The sequence below is a fragment of the Sinohyriopsis cumingii genome, chromosome 13 (assembly GCF_028554795.1).
Source record: "Sinohyriopsis cumingii isolate HCF-2022 chromosome 13, ASM2855479v2, whole genome shotgun sequence".
NCBI lineage: Eukaryota > Metazoa > Mollusca > Bivalvia > Unionida > Unionidae > Sinohyriopsis > Sinohyriopsis cumingii.
The window spans coordinates 47,885,308-47,906,457 of record NC_142973.1 but is presented as its reverse complement, the minus strand read 5'-3'; the positions used below and the strand labels follow the sequence as shown (position 1 = coordinate 47,906,457).

At 35.3% G+C, this 21,150-nt stretch overlaps 1 protein-coding gene across 9 annotated transcripts in view; it reads right to left on the bottom strand.

Moving 5' to 3' along the window:
* Positions 1-18,358, bottom strand: part of LOC149785499 (uncharacterized) — a 207,307-nt gene extending 188,949 nt beyond the window's left edge. For 2 of the 9 annotated variants that reach the window (XM_089979288.1, XM_089979297.1), the window contains exons 1-2: positions 18,241-18,348; positions 333-460 (exon numbers count right to left, since the gene is read on the bottom strand). The gene's annotated coding sequence lies outside the window, so the exon portion shown is untranslated. Of the gene's footprint in view, positions 1-332; positions 461-18,240 lie in introns of all 9 variants that reach the window. The other 7 variants (XM_089979286.1, XM_089979293.1, XM_089979287.1 and 4 more) reach the window with 5 other exon arrangements.
* Between the last annotated feature and the right edge of the window lie 2,792 nt (positions 18,359-21,150).

The window sequence follows — 21,150 nt, the reverse complement described above, 5'->3', positions numbered from 1 at the left end:
TATGTCCCTTAAACATAACTGTATATGCAAGTATGGATGTTGATAACAAGTACAAAAACAAACAGTTCATCTAAATGCAATGAGATCAGTAAGTTTGACGCATGTAGATAGGCAGACATGAGAATGGTTTGATGGATATAAACAGATGCTTTACTGTTTAAAGAATGTATTTTGAAAAATATATCTTACAAAATTGAAGACTGCTGAAATATGATATAAAAAAATCTAATTATTTATGTAATCCCTTGCAAGCCCTCCTAGTAAAAGTACCTTTCACCATTTTAATTCCACACTTCCATAACAACTGTCATTAAAGCACTAAAGTAACCTACCTTACCTTACAATTATCCCAAGTTGAACTAGACTTGGAAAAGCAGTACTACATCAGTGTACAATTGTGAATGAAACCTCAGGTAACCCTGCTGTATACCTCTCCATCTAGAATGACGAATGACACCACCTGTGAATCAAGAGGTGTCAATTACAAACAAAACATGAATCAAAGGTTAGACACCCAGTTGATTTTCCATATCAAAGGTCAAACATTTGATCTGTTGGCAGAGTTTCTGCTTCTTGGTGGTAATACATGCAATGTTGGCCCCATCTGGGGAGTGTCACATATGTAGTGAGAGGAGATACATAATGCCATATAATGCCAAGGCTGCTTCACTTGGAAGCACACCAATGCTATGTAGGGAGCACACCAATGCTATGTAGGGTACCATATATGCATGTATGTATGTGTATATGTGTATATGTGTGTGTGTGTGTGTGTGTGTGTGTGTGTGTGTGTGTGTGTGTGCATGCATGTGTGCACAGGCCAATTATCTTCTAAAACCCAACAATACATCAAACTTTATTTCAGTTTGGGTGATTGTTGTTGGTGTCATGCCATTTTTCAGTACATGATAGGCCAGTATATCTGGAGGAGGAAGAACCTACGAAAACCATGGGTTGGACTACTGGCAAACTTTCTCATATATACCCATATTGGCCCAGTCCAAGACTCAAACCCATGCAGACAGAGGTGAGATATATGTGACCTGTAAGAGCTAGTACCTTAGACCACTCAGCTACTCATAGCCTGGATTAAGGGGGTTCAAGGTAATTGGGGTGTTTAGGCCCATAATTATTTTTGGATTCTGCTTATACATTTTTAAAAGAAATTAACTTGCTCAGTTGTAACTTTTGCATATTATGAATAGTAAACCAATTACTACTTCGTAAAGACAATCAGCAACTCTGGCTTTGTGATATAGATTCTTTCCTTCTGTCTCTCTCAATTCTGAACATAAAAGTACTAATTTAAATCAGTTATATTTTATTAATTATTTTTATTGTTAATGATCATCTATTGAGGGGAAGTATAAACAACAAATTTTTTTACGACAATGGTTGTGACAGCCATAATGAATGTATGCCAACACCATTTTTCATTTAAGAGTAGCGAAAACAAGATTTTCAAGATGTCCATTTTTGAACGTAAGATCAACACCAATTTAACTGATGATCAACCTCACCTTATAAGATGTCTTTTAGAATAACCACATGATATGACGATTCATTGAGGGGAAGTTGTGACAGCAAAAATTTCAAGCTGGTCACTGTGGCCGCCATATTAGACCTTTGATCAGCACCATTTTCATTTTTGACCAAGTAGACATCGTAAGAAGTCTTCAGGTTAAAACCCAATGTAAAAATGACATTCTGTTCAGAGTAGTGATGAAAAGATTTTCTAGATGGCTGCCATGGCAATAATATTACATGTCAGATCAACACCATTTTTATTTATGACCAAGCAGATATCATGAGAAGTCTTTTAGTGAATACCCCATGCTGATATGGCCATCCATGCAGAAGTTGCCATAACAAGATTTATGACCAAGCAGACATCATTTTGGTAAAGACCCATGTCAATTTAACTTTTTGTTCAGGAGTTGCAATAAGAATATTTCAAGATGGCTGTCATGGTGGCCATATTTAACCATTTTTTTTTTGGACCAATGAGACATAAGAAAATCCTGTGTTCATATGGCCATCCATGTACGAGTAGCAATAGCAATATTTCAAATTGGCGACTCTGGTGGTTATATTGGAAATCAATCAGCACCAGTTTCGTTTAGGACCAAGTAGACATCATAAGAATCCTTCAAGTGAAAACTCCATGTTGATATGACCATCCATTTAGGACGAGTAGCCATAACAAGATTTTCAAGATGACTGCTGTGGTAGCCATATTGGATATGTGACATATACTCTATTTTCATTTTCGACCAACTATTAAACATCATTCCTGTGAAAATCCCAAGGCAATATTACTATTCATTCAGAAGGAATAGCAATATCATGATTTTCATTAAGGCCACTTTGGAAGCCATAATGGACATCTAATCAGCACAATTTTCATTTAGGAACAATTAGACATCATAAGTCATTTGATGAAAACCCCATGGCAATATTAATTTTTGTTCTGGAGGAGAGGCTATAATGATTTTCAGCATGGCTATTTTGGACATCAGATCAGCACCATTTTTATTTAGGACCAACTAGACATCATAAGAAGTTTTTTAGTGAAAATGTTGATTTGACCATCCCTTCAGGAGTAGCAATATGAAGATCTTCAAGATAGCCATCACCAGCCATATTGGATGTCCAAACAGTATTAATTTGATTTAGAACCAACTAGACCAAGGGATGAATGTGTGTAAAGTTGCATGGCAATCCTGCAAATATTTAGGAGTAACAATAACAAGATTTCCATTTAGGACCAACTGTACAAACTTATTAGTTTTATAGTGAAAATTGTATGGCAATGTGCCTTTCTTTTCAGAGGGAATAGGTATAAAGAGGTTCTCAAGATGGCAACTGTGGTGGCCATACTGGACATATGATTAGCATCATTTTAATTTCGACCAACTAGACATCATAAGAAATCTTTCAGTAAAAACCAATTATTCATACGACCAACCATTCAGGAGCAGTTGCAATAACAAGATTTTCAAAATAACCACTGTTGCAGCTATATTGGACATCAGATGGGCCCCACTGATATTTACAACCAGCTAGTCATCTTATTTTATCTTGCAGTCAAAACCCAGTGCTGATATGACCATCCATTCAGGGACCGCTCCGGTGGCCTAGTGGTTAAAGTGTCCACCTCGGATGCGGAAGGTCATGGGTTCAATCCCCAGCCAAGCCATACCAAAGACTTACAAAAATGGTACTAACTGCTGCCTCGCTTGGTGCTCAGCATTAAGAGGTTAGTGTTAGGACTGGTCGGCCTTGTGTCAACATAATGCGACTGGGTGGGACATGATGCTACATGACTGCGGCATGATGTCCCAGTGCTAGACACCATTATAAACTGTCACAATGCAGACATCGTAGCGATATGACTGAAACATTGTTAAAGCTATGTTAAAAATCCAAATCACACACCCACACATACACCATCCATTCAGAAGAAGTAGCATAACAATATTTTAAAGATGGCAACTGTGGCAACCACATTGTATCTTCAAGTGGCACAATTTTCATTAAGGCCAACTTGAAAAAAAGGATGAATGTTTGTGTAAAATTTCATGGCAATCCTCCAAATAGTTTACAAGTGGGCAATAATATATTTGTACTAATGGACAGATGGATAGCACACCAAGACCAGTAGAGATTTAAAAAACAAATCAGCATCAATCCTGCAATTGTGCATCATAATATAGACAATGACCAACATGACAATATCATTCTGTGACAAAAGTACTTGACAGAAATAAAGATCAATCACCTGGCTGACACAACACATAATTGCCACAATATGACATGTTGTACATAAAACACCATCTTTTACTCCTAAACCAATAAACACAATTTTCAGTAATCTTAGTTTTAAACAATGGACAGACCTTTCCTGACACCATGATGTATTCCAGTAACCTGTTGAAACAGTCATGTTTAACTTGTGTAAAAACTACCTTATGACATTTTATACAGTTTACTGTCATAAAAATTAAATTTGTCAGTTTTGTAAACATGTGGTACTTCTACTTTAAAATGTTCAAAAACACTGGCCAGTTCATTACTAATAATTATAAAATAAGGGACAGACATACCAAGTCCACTGGTTGCATATAAACTATATGTATCTAACTTGGGACAAGTTGTATGGGCTGGCCATGAAAGTAGTAGCCAGGTTGAACTGTGATTGTAAATGGAACACTGGTTATAAATGGACAAGTGATGCATCAGCCAAGCGGCCAGCTTGATTAACAGGGCATGCCAAAAGTATGTTAAAGCAGGTGTGGAAAATTGATGAGCAAAGCAACATTATACATCAATGATATCATCACTGTACTGCTGAAGCCTTTGTAATTACAAGGGCTGCATTTTTATTAACAACAATAACCTAGCTGTCACTTTTGCATTGATGAATTTGTCTATTAGGTAGGTAGGCTGATGTGTTAAACTAATCAAAAACACACAAAAAAAGGAATATAGTCACCATTATAGGGAGCGATCCACTTAACAATTGTTGGTGTCCCTCTGGGCCACATTTTGTGCAACAACAATGGGTCCCAGTGAAAAAATGCCTTTGTTTTGTTGTGCAAACAAAAGGCAGGTAGAAGGAGATTGTACTATGGGATCACCAAAGGTTGCCTTCAAGAATTCCTTCAAAGAATGATCTATACAGGCCCATAAGGCAGTGATGGCTCAAACATCATGAGCTTTTAGCTTCATACAAGAAAGGTTGTATCAATAAGGAACTCATAAACTCTTTTGATTGTGGTGACAATCCATCAAGGTATAGTGGAAGCTGAAACCAATGGAGCTCTAAGGAAGGAAAACAAATCAACTTATCCTACCCTTCATTTTCATATTCCAGACATTAAGTTAGAAACGCAGTTCCATAACTGGGCATAAAAGTCCATCTTAATCAACTCCAGCACAGATCTGACTGAGACTGGGAATCTCTATAGGCAGTGGAGCTATGGATGGTAACTAATTTTTATCTAAAAATCCTGGCTGAAAGGGAGTCGTAATTCCATTAAACTGTAAACAGTATCAACAGAAAATCCATTAATCCTACTGCAGCTTCTTGTAGATGACAAAGCAAAAGTGAAGTTTCTTGTTTGGAGGAATGATTGAACTTTAATTAGAACCCGCAAGGTCCAACAGATATGTTAACGTAGGGTCAAGTGGAAGAAATGACAAAGTAGAGATAAGCCATCAACAAATTTTGGAAAATCTTGGGCCGCTTGAAATAAGTGTAAAAAAAATGATATTTTCCAGAATAGTTATTTCATAAAAGCGTACTATATAGATAGAATTATTCTGACTTGAAGGGAGTGTTAAACTTTTGCTGGTTTGAGATAGTTAATCCTGAGTGGCTAAGCTAAATGAGCAAACTGCATGTTCCCAGATGAAATCCAAGGTTTCAAGTAATCTCCATTGAAAATTTCAACAGTCCCAGTTTATTTGCCAAAAGGGAAGTCTGAAGGACAATGAGGAAGTCAGTACATAATTTTTCTTGTTAAATAAATCATCCAAGGGACTGGGGTCTGGAAGAATTTGAGAGACTTGGAACATTAGAGAGAACTAGCTTCACAGCAAAAGGAGAGAGTCCCAGAAAATCACAAGGTATTGTCTCAATCGTATACAATATGTTCACTGATGCAAGTTTGTTATTAGTTGTTGAATTTATTCCTTTTAAATTCATGCATCAATTTTCAATGAGTTCTGAAGTTAATGGTTTGCAAGCAATTATATCAAATCTTTTATGACTGGGGCAATAACACTGTGGTCAATCATCTCCTAGATAACAAAAACCAAAGTACCATAACAGATCTATCACACCCTCCATGCACTAAAATGGTCAATAGCTGTATGTCAGATCATTATTATTTTCATTTAGAACTAGATATCATAAGCAGTCAAAATGGCTGCCATATTGCCATACTGGATGTCTGAGAGGCAACATTTTAATTTTTTTGCACCCACTTGACCTTGGGATGAATCTGCATGCTTGTTTGTTAATATTTTGGGGGTTTAATGTTATTGCTCACTGCAATATAGAATATACATGCTGACCAGTATAACTGGCAGATGAAGAACCCAGGAAAACTGGTAAGAACCATTGACCCACATTGGCCAAGCCTGAGACTCGAGCCCAAGCAGACTGAGGTGAGATGGCAGTGATCAGTAAAGGCTCGCAATTTAGACCACTCAAACACATGTGGCCCCCAATGTGAGTTTAAAGTTGTGACTATCCTCACCATACTTTATGAGTAACTATAACAAACTTTTGGTAATTTGGACAACTGATGGAAAATAGATGAATGACCACCACATACCAGTAAGTTCTTCTCGTCTATGACCAGCTCAGCTAAATTTCATATATTCTGCAATAAAAAGTAGTCACAACAAATGAAATATAAGTTCTTAAAAACTATATTTTTGTAAATCTTAAGTCATTTTATTCATGATAAGCTGTTAATTTAAGGTTTGTTCTTTCTATATTCTAGACCTTGGGGCTCAAGTAATGTCCACCCACCCCCCTTATCGATGTGTCAAACTTCATTACTTCATGCATGGAAACAGGAACAGCAATATAGCCTCTAGTCTGATGTCAGACTTTACTGCGCTCAGATAGATTTCAACCTAATGCATAAAGGTAGCTGGCATTTTCAGATTTCCACCTGATGCATAAAGTTGGATGGTATTTTTCAGCTGTTTCTCATGATGAGATAAAAAACAGTATAAAAAAATTTCCTGAAGCAGTAACCACAAATTCGGTTAATGCAAAGTGACATTACTGCTGCAGTATCATTCTAATGAGTGAAAAGGATGCCAGTATATCTGCTATTCCTCTCTTTTCTGCCAAAGTTCATCATAACTGTACATCCAAAACTAAAACTTTCTCTGCAAAGGCACATTTGCCAGACACCAGCACCATCCATTAAGCTAGTACTGTAAAATCAAAATATGTTAGCATCATTAAATTTCCATAAATAAAGTAATTGTCACCCACGCATAACAAAATGTGCTGAGATTATGACTGGCTAAATGCAGGTGATCTTGCATTCAACTAGTTATTAGAATTTAAAAAATTGTAAAGTTTAACTGCTAAAATCCAAAAACATTTTATCATTCTGAAATTGTATCACAAAATTTACTTGAAAGTTTTTGCTGCCCTTTCAAGCTTTTGCTACATCTAATATATTTAACATACAACTTTTTCCCCTTTTTGCTGTAATTGAATTATTCTTGGGATGTTTATATAGGATTTTTTATAGGACATGTGATTCTTGAATTTACAAAAAAAAAAATTAAAACTCAAACAGAAAAATCAATGTGCAAAAATCACACAATTGTAAATTAAAAGCAAAGGGAAAAAAACTAACCCATAATTTCCCCCAGAACCTGATACTGTCCTGCTCTATGGATAGGGCATGAAGCTTACTCCTTTGTCTCACTTCGCAGATGCTATGGTGAGCAAGGAAACTGACTTATGGGTAACATTCTCAAAGGAAGCCTGACCCAAAATTTTATAACGTAGATTTTTTTTTTAGTGACCACAAGACACAAGAAAGATTCCATATAGGCACTGGAGAGCAAGGTACTGATGTGTAAAACTATCTGAGAACTATCCAAGTTTTTGTTCCTGATCTGACTCGTTTAGCATTAGTCATCGTCTATTATTAATTACTATTGTCTTTCATCATTCCACTGACTCCTTAATTTTTCTTTTCAACTAATACAAGCCTGATTTATTTATTCTGTCCCTTGCATCATTTATACAACGTAGAAAATATGTTACAGTAGCTGCTGTCAGTTACTTTAAGGTGAAAATCTATACACAACAGCATATGCCCCATATTTTTCAATCAAACATGCTTTTATCTATCTACCTGAATTGCCATCTGAAAATTTTCATCACAACAGGTTATTGCTTATGCAAAATGTGACTAGTAAATCTCTGAAAGCTGAAACCTCTAAAGTTGACAACCTTAAACTGAAATTGTGCCTGAATTTGAATTTGTATGCTTCCTGACAATATCAACATCTTTTGCCATGTATATCTGGAAAGACAGATTCATCCTGAAATAGCTAGATCAAGTATAATAAAGAACTCCAAATAACCTAGATTTTTGTTTGTAGAATGGCATGAAAATCTAATCAAGTCTTCTAAATATCATACAATCATACCTACCAAATATAATTCATCTATCTCAAGTGTTTTCAGTTAATTGTCCTAATAGGGTTTTATCATAAAATGAACAAGTCCAAAAATATATAAAATGTCTATAATTTTTTTTTGCTACAATGGCCTGTAGACCTAACCAGGTCAGTGACATAGCAACACACTTATGATTACCAAATTTTATTTGTCTACCTTGTTCTTGTTTAGTGGTGCTAACAAATTTGTTGTCAAAACAGTCCAAGCCATAAAAAGTCCACAAATATGCAAGAAGAAAAAAATGAAAAATTGCCACAATGGCCTGAAAATCAAATTACACTGCAAATCATCTAGAGATTCTGTGAGTCAACTGGTTTTGTAAAACCTTGCCAACAAGATTCCCATGATATACCCTACGTCACATGCCTACATGAAGATGCCCCTGCTGTATGCAGTGGGTGTATAAAATGACAAAAGAACATTGCCATTTAGTTTCACTCAAATTTACATGATGGCATGAACAGATGTTGTCACCTGAGAAAAACCAACAGTGCAATGATAATATGATTGAAAAATTAGGACCCTTATTTCATCTAAGATATACAATGTGATTAATTCTTACACCAACTTGTATGTAATATTGTCAAATTACTGATCTATTAACATCTTTTAACTCTAGCAATATGAAAATCTAATATATGTCACAAATATAATAACAATATGACACGTATAGCACCAACTTATTACAGATATAAAAAAAATGTGATTTTAATCTAGAAGGCTGGCATATACCAATAAACCCTCAATAATGTCCTTAAATATATGTATTTCACAGGCCAAGTCCCTAACCTTGTTGTTCCTGAAATTCAATAGTGGACCAGTGTAACACACCTTAAGAATTACCTTCCTAGTAAATATAAAACTGCACCCAGGTAAGTCAAGTGAATATGGGGCCAAGTCTTTGCAAAAGTTTTAAAACTATGACCATAGGGTGATAGTGACAATGCCACTTTTGTTTTGCATGAAATATTTATTCTCTCAGGTTACCTTTAAAATCCAAGTTTTCTATCAATGTCAACATTTTGAGCCAGAAAAGGAACAACTTAAAAACTGTGAGAGGAGTGGGGATGGGGTATAGTTCATAAAAAAAAATCATGGCATGAGGAAAGGACTATAGGACTATAGGATCCCCATATGAGGATGGGGGAAAAGTTAACCAAATGGTACTGATGACATTTCTTAAATTTGTTCTGGGTTGCCCATAGCCATTTACAATTTAAAAAAAAAAATCTTTTCTAATTTATCAGCAAGAAGCCCATGGGGCCTGATATGACTCCCAAATGCAAAAGACATATGTTGGCTTCTGAAAGCAAATTCATACAAGTTTTGAACCTAGAATGGAAAGAAACATTTACAGTACTAAGTTGCCACATTATATATTTGGTAAAAAACAACAATATGCATGTGTCCTTTCATGCATATTAGTTTCATTTTGGTTTCTTTTTTACTTAAAAGTTAAAAATGCAAAATATAAGTTTCAGCAAATGGCATACTTGGCATTTTAATATATTAAATGTACATACATGTAATAACATTTTTTTTTAAATTTCAGAAATGTTAACCAGATAAGTATTACATGATTAAAACTATTCCACACCCTCCACAAAACATTCTGATATTGTACCAGTGATACATCACCTCTACTACAGCACTGCTGAATTTACCAGTTAGGAGGGTGGCTTAAAGCCTTGATAAAACTGGTATAGAAAACAACTGCACTTAACCCACAGCAGAAGTTGTGACAACTGTAGGCTGGTAGAAGGCTGGACCACTTGCTGACCTGTCACTGTAGGACCCAACAAAAACTGATGCACCCAAGATGGAAGGTAAAAGGAAGAGAGGGTAGTGTGAGACTGCAAGGCAGCAGCTCTCATAACATCATCAAAAGAGACATTCAAGTAAGCACAAGATGAAGCATTAGCCCTGACTTCATGGGATTTATTTCTTATAAAAAGGTCCTTCTCAGTCAGATACTGATAAGCTTTTTTGATGAGGACAATCCACCTGGAAATAGTGGCCACTAATATCAGAAGAACCCCTCAGAGGAAGAAATTCCAACCATTCCTTCTCCCTTTAAAAGAAGCCAAATATAACCCTAAAGCCACAATTGGTCACAGGAGCCCATCCTAATTATCCCAGTAGCACAGATGTAACTGAGACTGGGGATCTCAAAAGGAAGTGGAGCTACTGATGGTAGTTGATTCTTAGCCAGAAATACAGGTTGGCAAACAGAGAAACTGAATTATAGTTACTGCTGAACTATAAACAACCTCTTTTTTTTTGCACTGACAAGCTGACAAGGCATGAATCTCACTCCTTCTTCTTGCTGGCATTAATGAGAACAAAAACACAGCCTTCAGATGTTCTTGATGGAAGCTTCACTGAAAGAGTAATAAGGACATTTTGACAGTTCCACCAATGAACACATTAATGATTCTATCTAGATATTAGTGAGTGAGATACTGGTCTCTGAAGTTCAAAGTACCTTATTAGATCAAACAGATCAGGTATGACCCTATGGCACAACCCATAGAGAATTTGTGAGTGTCAGAAAGGGCTGCCCTATAGCCTTTAATAGTGGACACAGAACAAAGTGTTTGCTACAACACCAATTACAGAAGATTCTCCACTGTGCATCATAAACCTTGAAAGTAGATTGCCTACTAGCCTGGATAATGCAGCTGGCAATTCTGCTTGAAAACTGGTCCTGGTATATCAACTGCTTGAGATAAGCCAAGCATAAAAGTGGAGAATTTGTAGGCTCTTAAGGAGAGACCACCTGTTCTGCAACAGAAGATCCCTCCCCAATGGTAATATTTAGTGCGCAACAGTGACAACAGGTCAAACTATGACTATTGTGGCCATAAATGGGCTATGAAGATGAACAGAGAAGTGAAGATTCTGACTTGATGGAGCACCCGCAGAATTATTTTTAAAGGTGGGAAGGTATACACATACACATGATCAGGATTCAGATTAAAAGCATCCAGGCTGTCTGATCTGCTACTGGAGAGAGATAATGATGGAACTTGATGGCTAGTCTCATAATGAACTAGTCCACTAAAGATCTCCCCCATAGTTGGAAATGTGACTATGGTAAGTGCAGAGACCATTCCACAAGGAGCACATGGTCCTGCCTGGACAAGCTGCCCACTAGGCTATTCCTCTTGCCCTAACACATCCGTCCTACCCTTTGAAGTCTAGCCATCATGTCATGACAGGTGGAAAAACTCACTTCCTGGTAAGAGGGGTCCCCACAAACCATATGGATCAAATGAGCACATGGGGGGTAGGGCTGAATCTCATGACAATCCCAGTTGAATAAAACTCCCTAGTTCAACACCACTTAAACAGTAATCCACTGATTTAAAAAAATGACCTTCCCAACTGATCTTCAATCTACCAGTACATCTTTTCCAAAACCCTAAATTCAGGCTGAAAGTAAATACAGCTTGAACCATATCTGTAAGGGACACTCTGAACATAACCCTGCACCATACATCTACAGATTATCATTTAGTTATGTCCATATAATACAGTCAACACCAATCATACCTTTGTAAACATACGGAACGGGAACAGAGCAATTTGTTGATTTATTCTCTTAAAAACAGCACACCAGCACATCATGTTTGCCAAAATTTCAGCCAAATATACAACTGTCAATATGCTTCTCCGATCAAACTTGGAATTTAATTCAGAATTTAACATAAAAATTTAGCAGATATGACTTATGATCTTATAAAAGAATCTTATCCATGCACATCTTTGTATTGCTCCTGGTAATCATTTCATTTTTAATCTGTAAGGCATTTTTTTTAACAACACAAATACCAGTTTTAGTGGAACTGATAATGCCAAATGTATGATAACAGTCAACAGTAGTATAATAACTTCTGCTACTAACCATATTGTAGTACTGACAATGACTGTACCACAGTAGTTACCCGATGCAATAAATGAAACTTGGAAGAATGAAAATGAAATTATATCTGAAAGCAATTCTTACATCAATGTTAGAACTGGGTACCACAAACAAATTTGTACCACCTATATACTGTTGTATTTCTGAACATACTATCAAATAAGGTACCAACAATTTAATTTTCTGTGCCTAGGGGCCTACAATTCTTTTGTTCTCAATTCTGACTCACCAACAGCTGCAAAAAATCTTGCCTAATTTAGAACAAAATAACACCTCATTATATCAATGACATTATTTACAAAAAAAATTGCTAGAGTTAAAACAAAATAAAATATCTTGGTTCAATATTACTTTTCATTTAAAAGGATTAGCAATATCATGGTTTTCAAGATGGCAAATGCAGTGGCCATATTGGATATCAGAATAGCACCATTTTTATTTAAATTAACTAGAAATCATAACAAGTCTTTCAGTGAAAACCCATGTTGATCCGATGATCAACTAAGAAGTAAAAATAACAAGATTTTCAAGATGGTCAAGGTGGATGCCATACTGGATATCAGCTTGGTACCATTTTCAATAGGTTAAAAAAAATGTGCACTTCCAGTTGGCCGACCATCCGTTTTTCGTTACTCACTCGAACACTTTTCCACCAGGATTTTATAAAAAAATTAAAATCAATTCCTGCAATTGATTTGTGCATCTAATTGAGCTGATTTTGCCTAGAACTTCAAGCACTTAGTACATTATACATACTAATCATTATAAAATGTTTTGTTTAAAAAATACCTACCTACCCTAATTTTAAAACCAGTGCAGTAGGAAACATACATAATTTCTTTTTTGGCCTTAAGAAACAAGCAGACACCATAAGAAGCCTTCTAGCGAAAACCGAATAATAATATGACTGTCTGTTCAAAAAGGGTAGTGATAATCAGATGGTCACTGTGGCATTTAGGACCAAATAGGCATCATAAGAAGTATTTTTGTTACAAATTTATGCTGATATGGCCATCCATTCAGGAGGAGCATCAATAACAAGATTTTCAACATGGTCACTGTGGCAGCCATACTGGACATCAGATCAACTCCGTTTTTATTCAGGACCAGGAACATGTTGATATTTAGGCCAAGCAGATATGATAAATCTGTTAGTGAAAACTGATTCTGATGTGACCATCCATGCAATGGGGAGAGGCAGTGATAAGATTTTTAAAAAACTGATCTTAGTGGCAGCCATACTGGATGTTTGAGAAGAACCATTTTCATTCAGGACCAACTAAACATCTAATATGTGTGTGTGATTTGAAGTTTTAATGGAACTTTAACAATTTTTCAGTCATATCGCTATGATGTCTGCAGTGTGGCAGTTTATAGTGATGTCTAGCACTGGGAACAATATGCTGCAGACATGTAGCATCATGTCCCACCCAGTCACAATATCCTGACATCAAGCTGACCAATCCCAAAACTAATCTCTTAATGCTGAGCACCAAGCGAGGCTGCAAATCCTTGGTAAAACTTGGCAGGGGTTCGAATGTGTGACCTCCCACATCCAAGGTAGCCACTCTAACCTCCTAGGCAACCAGTAAACACCCCATGTCAATATGACTTTCCAATAAGGAGTAGCAAAATTAACAAATTTCAAAGATGGTTCACTTGGCAACCACATTTAATGTTTGATCATTACCATTTTCATTTAGGATCAACTGGACATTATAAGTATTTCAGTGAAAATCCCAAGTCAATGACTTTCTGTTCTGGATAAGTGGCAATAAATACATTTTCTAGATTACTAACTAGACATAATAAGACATTCTTGGTAAAACCCCATGCCAATGTAACTTTTTCTTCAGGAAGAGTATTGATTAAAAAAATTCCAAGATGGCTGATATGGCAGCCATATTGGTTGTCTGTTTGGCACTATTTTGATTTAGGACCAACCAGGCATCATAAGAAGTCTTTTAGTGAAAACCCCATGAAATATGATCATTTATTCTGGAGGAGTACCAATAAAAAGATTTTCAAGATGGCCACTGTTAACATGTTTGATAACAAACTGGCACCATTTTCATTTAGGACCAACCAGACATCATAAGCCTTCTGCTGAAAACCCCATTTTAAAGATGGCTGCTGTGATGTGCATACTGTGAGTATCAAATCAGACCAATTTTAATTTCAGACCAACTAGCATCACAGGAAGTCTTTTAGTGAAAACCACATGTTGATATGACCATTCAGGCAGGCAGAATAGTGATAACAAGATTTTCAAAATGGACAACATGGCAGCCATATAAGATATCTAAGCAGCATAAGAAAATAATGATGTCATATTTTAGTGTCATGCATGAACTCATCTGGTTACATGCAGTGTGTACTAAGTACACCTCTGAGTATGCATGAGGTAAACAAATGAATGAAGTTAAAAATGCCTGGACTCCAATTTCAACAGAGGTGTTGATCCCTACTTGCTGAAGAATGTGGAATTGGTGATAATTGATACTGAACAGTTTATACCGTGGTATCATTCATTCAAGCATTAAGACACTTGGGACTGCTTTTTGGATTTATTTCCCTAAAGTATTCCAAGTGAGAATAAACGAACAAAAGGATAAAATTTACCTGTCTTTTTTTCTCACCTGGAACCTTTTATTGAGGAAAGACACAGACACACATGCAATAACAATGCAAGGCACGAGTTCTGAAAGTGATTTGTATACAATATATTGAAAGAAACAACAAAAATTCACCGATCTTTATTGTAGTAATGTCAATCTAGTCTTCAGATAGAGAAATACACTGGCCTCTATGTTAGTCAGGTTCTATTGCTATTCCTTTAAGACAAGGTCTTACCCATACTGTGGTTGTATACTGAAAAGTAGGCAAGTGTACCAAACCTCTAAAGGGTGGAATACTCAAGGTAATAGGTCCCCTAAAGATACGAAGTCTAGTGAGATAGAAATTAAGTTACAAAATGGATAGTGTAACACTGAGATTTGAATTAACTGTTGAAAGGAGACTGCAAATGTTGTAAACACTTGCTAAAAGGAATTTTATCTGGTGAAGATACAGGCATAATTTCCATACAGCATCGCATGTTTGAAACAGATGGCTGTTCTGCACATAGACCATAAGAGATGCACAAGTGGATCGCATCCTACTGACAATTCTCCACTCTGTAGGAGGATATGCATGTATTCACATCAAATGGATTGTGGTTTTTCTGGACAATAATGTAAAGCTACACAATAGTGATGGACAACTTACTGCTGCGATTAAAATACATTTCTTCTCTATATTCGTTTATTTAATTAGCTTAATTTAATTTCAAATAAATAAATTTACCAAGATGCTTTCGAAGAAACAACTGACAATGTTATATTCCTTTTTTTTCTTCAACTTTAACCAACAAAGAATACTGCTATTACTTTTTCTCAAACTTTAACTTCCACACTGAAAGTTAAGGATTAAAATCCTCATGTTCATGACCATCCATCATTAATTTCATCCCCATTTCTTGTCTTAAATATCCATGGTCTTTTGTCATGACATGATTGTGATGAAAATACTTACTCACAAGCCACTAATGTTATCTGTGAAGCCAGCAACACTGCAGCAAACAGCAAAGTCTGAATACCTGTTGCATACTTTCAAGAATGTATCATGCAGACTCATCCCTACAAGAGATTTTCAGGCTACCATGAACTGGACGAAGTCATCCTCCATTTTTTAGCTTTGAACTACAGCAGTTAATTATTTATTCTATGAATCTGTCACATAAGTGTTTTGTTTTGTTTATCAGAATTTGATATATTATCTACTTTCTGTCAGCCAGTCTGGCATGTATCTGGCTCATCTGCAGTCTTTCACTTGGCACCAAAGAAAAAAATGTGAAGTTCCAATAAGAAAAGCATACATCTGATAATTGCTAAACACCAAAAGTCTATGTGCACATGATTTTATGACTAATAAAATGGGAATTCTTATTTCTCTTAAAAACAAAATGAATCATTTTCATTCACGGGAAGAATTCTCAAAGAAATCCAAAGCTCTTGATACTATTTTTCTAAATATGGTATAAAATATAATTGAAGTGTTTGAAACACCCTGAACGGATTTAAAATTCAATGGCTTAAGGTGTATTGAATGAAGCTAATATTAAAGTGACAAGTCAATGCATGTGTACTTGTAATTAGTCTTAAGACCAGGGGTCTCAAACTCAAACCACCCCGAGGGCAACATTTGGGCATTTTTGATGGCCCAAGGGCCATACCACCTATATTATATCTCATGACACCTTGTGATGCCAATCACATTGCAGGCAACAGGATACGGCTTGGCAGGCCACATGCAGCCCACGTGTTTGAGAGCCCTGCTTAAGACCAAAGTGTTAAGGCACCAACAATCAATTAACTGGTCTCTTACTTTCTTTATCTACTGAGACCTGGCATATGCCTCTTCACAATCCAATTTCCATTTGATAAACCAGACACATCACGAGTGCGCTGTAAAAAAACAGATTTAAAAAAAAAAAGTTCACACAAAAAAGCTTGAGCACCAAGGACTCAGCTGTTGGAATTGTCATATATCCAACATTAAAAATACACTTACTTATATGTGGATTCTAGTGACCCCAAGAACCACAAAAGTTGTTAGGGTGCCTAAGAATTTTTCTCAGCTACTTTTATACTGTGAAAATATTGACGAATACAATGCCATAGTTTCTATCCCTGTCTGTAGCCAGGTGAATGTCATTAGGTTTAAAAAACAATATCAACACATGCTTGTTGATCCTATGATCAAAGCAATACTACAAAACATGTGATCTTGATCCCAAAGTCAAAACATTTGAGCACGCATTTTCCATAATTATCTTAAGGTCATGATGATTCATCCAATTTATAAACAAAACTAATCAAAAGTTTTTGGAAATATAAGCAAATGAAAGTATGACCTTGACCTATAGATCAAATGGGCACAAGTGCATGTTACAGAATGAATTGTCCTAGCTTCATAATGATTTATGTAAAGTATAATACAGTCTATCAAGGGTTCAGGGAAACTGCAAACCAAAAATATTTAAGTTAAATCATAATGCAACTTTTCTATGTCCACATTAACACAAATTCTATGTGACTTTGACCTTGATCACAATGCCTAAGGGGCAAGAGTGCATGAAACCAAAAGAACAGTCTTAGGGTCCTAAAGTTTCATTCAAAGCATGCTGAAAACTAATCATTGTGTTTTGAAAATATAAACAAAGAAGCTTTAACCTATATCACCATGAAATTTGTTTCTTTTTTTTATGTTTTGGGGTTTTGACGATTGTGACCCCAACCTCAAGGTCAAAGAAGCAAACGAGCATGTCGATACAGCCAACATAAAACAAAAAGACTCCTAGGTCACAACCGCTGGATTTCATCGTTTGATAGTGTTTATTTCTTTTGACGATAGTTGTAGTCGGTAAAACAGCTCCTAGGAGCTAATGTTTGTTATTATCTAAATACAAACCCGACTTTATATACCCTCTCTCGTCTAAGTTTGACGTTGGCTATTACTTTTTCCTTAGAAGGTACGATCCAGGAAAAACAGTAAACACTTTCTAACTTCAAGCTTCTTAAGTCTCACTTCCCACAATCGTGGGCTCAACGATAGTTTTTAGCTGTATGCAACAGATTATTCAGCAGACATGCACACACCTCTAATCAATGTTTATTCTGTACGCGCCAAAATGTCTTGACCATTCTATTACAAACGCTCGTGAAAGATAACGGTCTATCGTAAGTCTCGCGGATGAAACATAATTCAAATTTTAAAAAATAATAGACGTACAAAATAATAAGATAATGCCTTTAATTGAGATTTAAAGATGTAACCCACCGCTGAAAGATATAGCCTGTGTGCCATTGTATGCAGCACAGCTTCCAATAACCCCATAAGAGCCCCACTGCAGGCATCTTTGTGCTACTGCAGGATCAAGTCTGCTCTACAAATGTTAGATCATGCAGCGACAACAAGTTTGAAATAACCCACCGCATCAGAGATGGCCATGAAAGAATGAAAATACGTCACTGAATATACTTACAGCAAAATTCTATGAAGATATTGAAACTTTCGAAACTTTGGAACTAGTTTTCAAGTCTGCCAAATTCTGACACTTCTATTTCCGGAGAAGGTGGGTCTTGACAGTCACATGGCCTTACGTCGGTATTTGATTGGACAAGCGGACAAGACTCGCTAGATTCCTTGCATTCCTTTATATACATATGTAACATCGCTCATGTTGGAAACGAAATCCTCCGAAATCAGTCGAGAAATTAAATGAGTCATCACCAGGTAATGAAATATTAATTCAAATCTATTTTTGTCTTTAATCCAAATTAAATTTCCGAGATGAATTTATTTTTAGGCAAACAATGCACGCACATGGCCTAACCTTTGGACTGCATAGGTTGGGGAAAAATCGTAAAAAAAAAAACAACAAACAAACACGCAAGATAGGATGAAAAAATTTGAAGAACACCTTGTACCTCTCCCCCATTAAAGTCTAATGACAAGTAAGCTTACACAGAGCGCTGAGTGGTGGACTGATTGATTAATTAATTTAATCACATCTGCAAAATCATTGCGATTGAAATATATATATATATATATATATATATATATATATATATATATATATATATATATATATATATATATATATATATATATATATATGTAGTACAATTAGGCGGACTTTTCTATTTGTTTTTGTTTCCTGCTAAATACGATCTTGATAGTTTTGTTTTTATTTGCTGATGAAAATGCTAAGCTGGTAGAGAAGGGTCTTTGAACTCGTCCAATCTGTCTTTATCTAAATAATATTGCTATATGTTAAAAAGATATATTTCTAATGCAGGAGTGAAATTAAAACAAAGGAAAAACAATGACTGCGGAAAACTTGCTGGACAACTTAGAGATTGTATGATAATTACAGCAATACACATTTATATTGATGTTTAAAAAAAATGAATTAATATTATGTTGGCAATGATTTGGACATACTTGTCAAGTTTAATAGTAACTGTGCATCCACCATGACGAGTCACACTTTGGAGGGGTGGATGTTTTTGGGTTTTTTTTTTCTTCTCGTTGTTTTCTTTTTCTTCTCCATTTTTTTAAAATTTATTTCCAAGATATTTACATATCAGTCGTTTCCACCTTTAAAATTAATTTTAGCACGTTTTAAAGATAAAAGCTCCAGCGTACCAGAAATTCGCACGGTTTATACTACAAGGAATCGACAGTACATAAATGGCTCAGTTAAAAGATACGATATACACGTTCTTTACAAATGTGTAGACTGAAAGGTAGAATATTAAGCATAAATAAAACTGTAATCTATTTAATACTTATCTGTGATTGTTCTTGTATTCTATCATGTAACCAATCAGCATTGGATGTTTTTATTGTCAGTTGGCTCCTTTGTCTGTATTATTGTTAAATGATTCGTTTCATTTTCAACAATGTCTGATAGAATTAATTAATCCTTTCAACCTGTTGCATGCTTAATTCTAATTCATCTTCGACATTTTCCAACAGAGTTATCTCAAACTTCGAACTATTTATTAAAAATAGCAAGAACAATAATGTAATAAAATAATTTCAAAGTGCATGAAAATACGTATATAATTGTACCTAAAAAAATATAATAAATTACAATCAAATTTAGCTTTCATGAGACAATTTATGTAATCTACATAAATTTGGACAAATTTACATTTATTTCAAGTGGCATTAAAGCAACTTTATCTATTCCCCAAACCGAGAGAATGAAATTCATACACCGGAATAGTGCAAACACGAAATGAAATACATTGTATATTTTTTGCGAAGCATAAAACGTAGAAATTATTATCAGAAAAGACCACATAGATAAAAGGTACATAAAAACAGCTTGAAATTTAATGTATATAGAACAATCTTAGCATTTACACTGTGCACGTGGAGAAAGTGCAATGAACATAAACGTCCACATGAATTCGAGAAAAGGCAAGATGGACGACTGAAATGTAGAAAACATACAAGCAAAATGAAGGCTAAATGAAATAAAAGGGACATACGACTTTCAAAAAGAATAAATATTCTATGCAAATGTGAAAGAATAGTAATAATTCATAGACGAGAATTCACTTGATATCAAAGATACACAATTAAATTAATGTCAAAGAAAGCCAAAGACTTAAATTAAAACATATATCTCATGCTGGAAACACTTGGACTTCATATCTGACTTGCTCATGAATTATTTCGTTGAAATATTGAGGGGGAAAAAAATATCGCTTTATTAATCAATGGATTTAACACAAATGGACAATAGCAGCGAAATTATGACGTTTTATAATGCGCCGATATTGAAGAAATTTATGCTATTTAAATAAAGGAATTTTAAAGATATGGATAATACTGTGGAATGTTTGTCGATTTCAAAATGACGGATACTGACGACATTTGAGCCAGATAAATCAGTGGAGTTTTCCCAGTTGAATAATTAATTGTACGACTTCAAATGCACCTATATTTAAACAAATGTTAGTATATATAAATGAAAGAATTCAAAAGCACAAATATTTAAATATTTCGTTTACTTTATAAATCAATTTCTTCTGACGCACCGATGACTTCAGATCTTGTTTATATAAGTGTTGATTCTGTGCAGACAAGTTCAGACGCAGAAAAGTAAACAAGAAACATTTGGAGGAATTCCTATTACGACTTTAAGTGACTTATCATTTTGGAACAGAAATAATAAATATAAATTTCCCTTAACAATGACCCAGCCCTCTTTATGTTCTTTAACCACGCTGAACCAAACTTGAAGACAGTTATTTTCAGGAAATTAAAAAAAAAAAAAAATAATCCGTACACGTTCGTCTTGTTCAGATTGAGACAACAGTTCTTAGCAAAATACGAAAATACGGGTATTTGACTAGAAGAAATACATTTTTATATT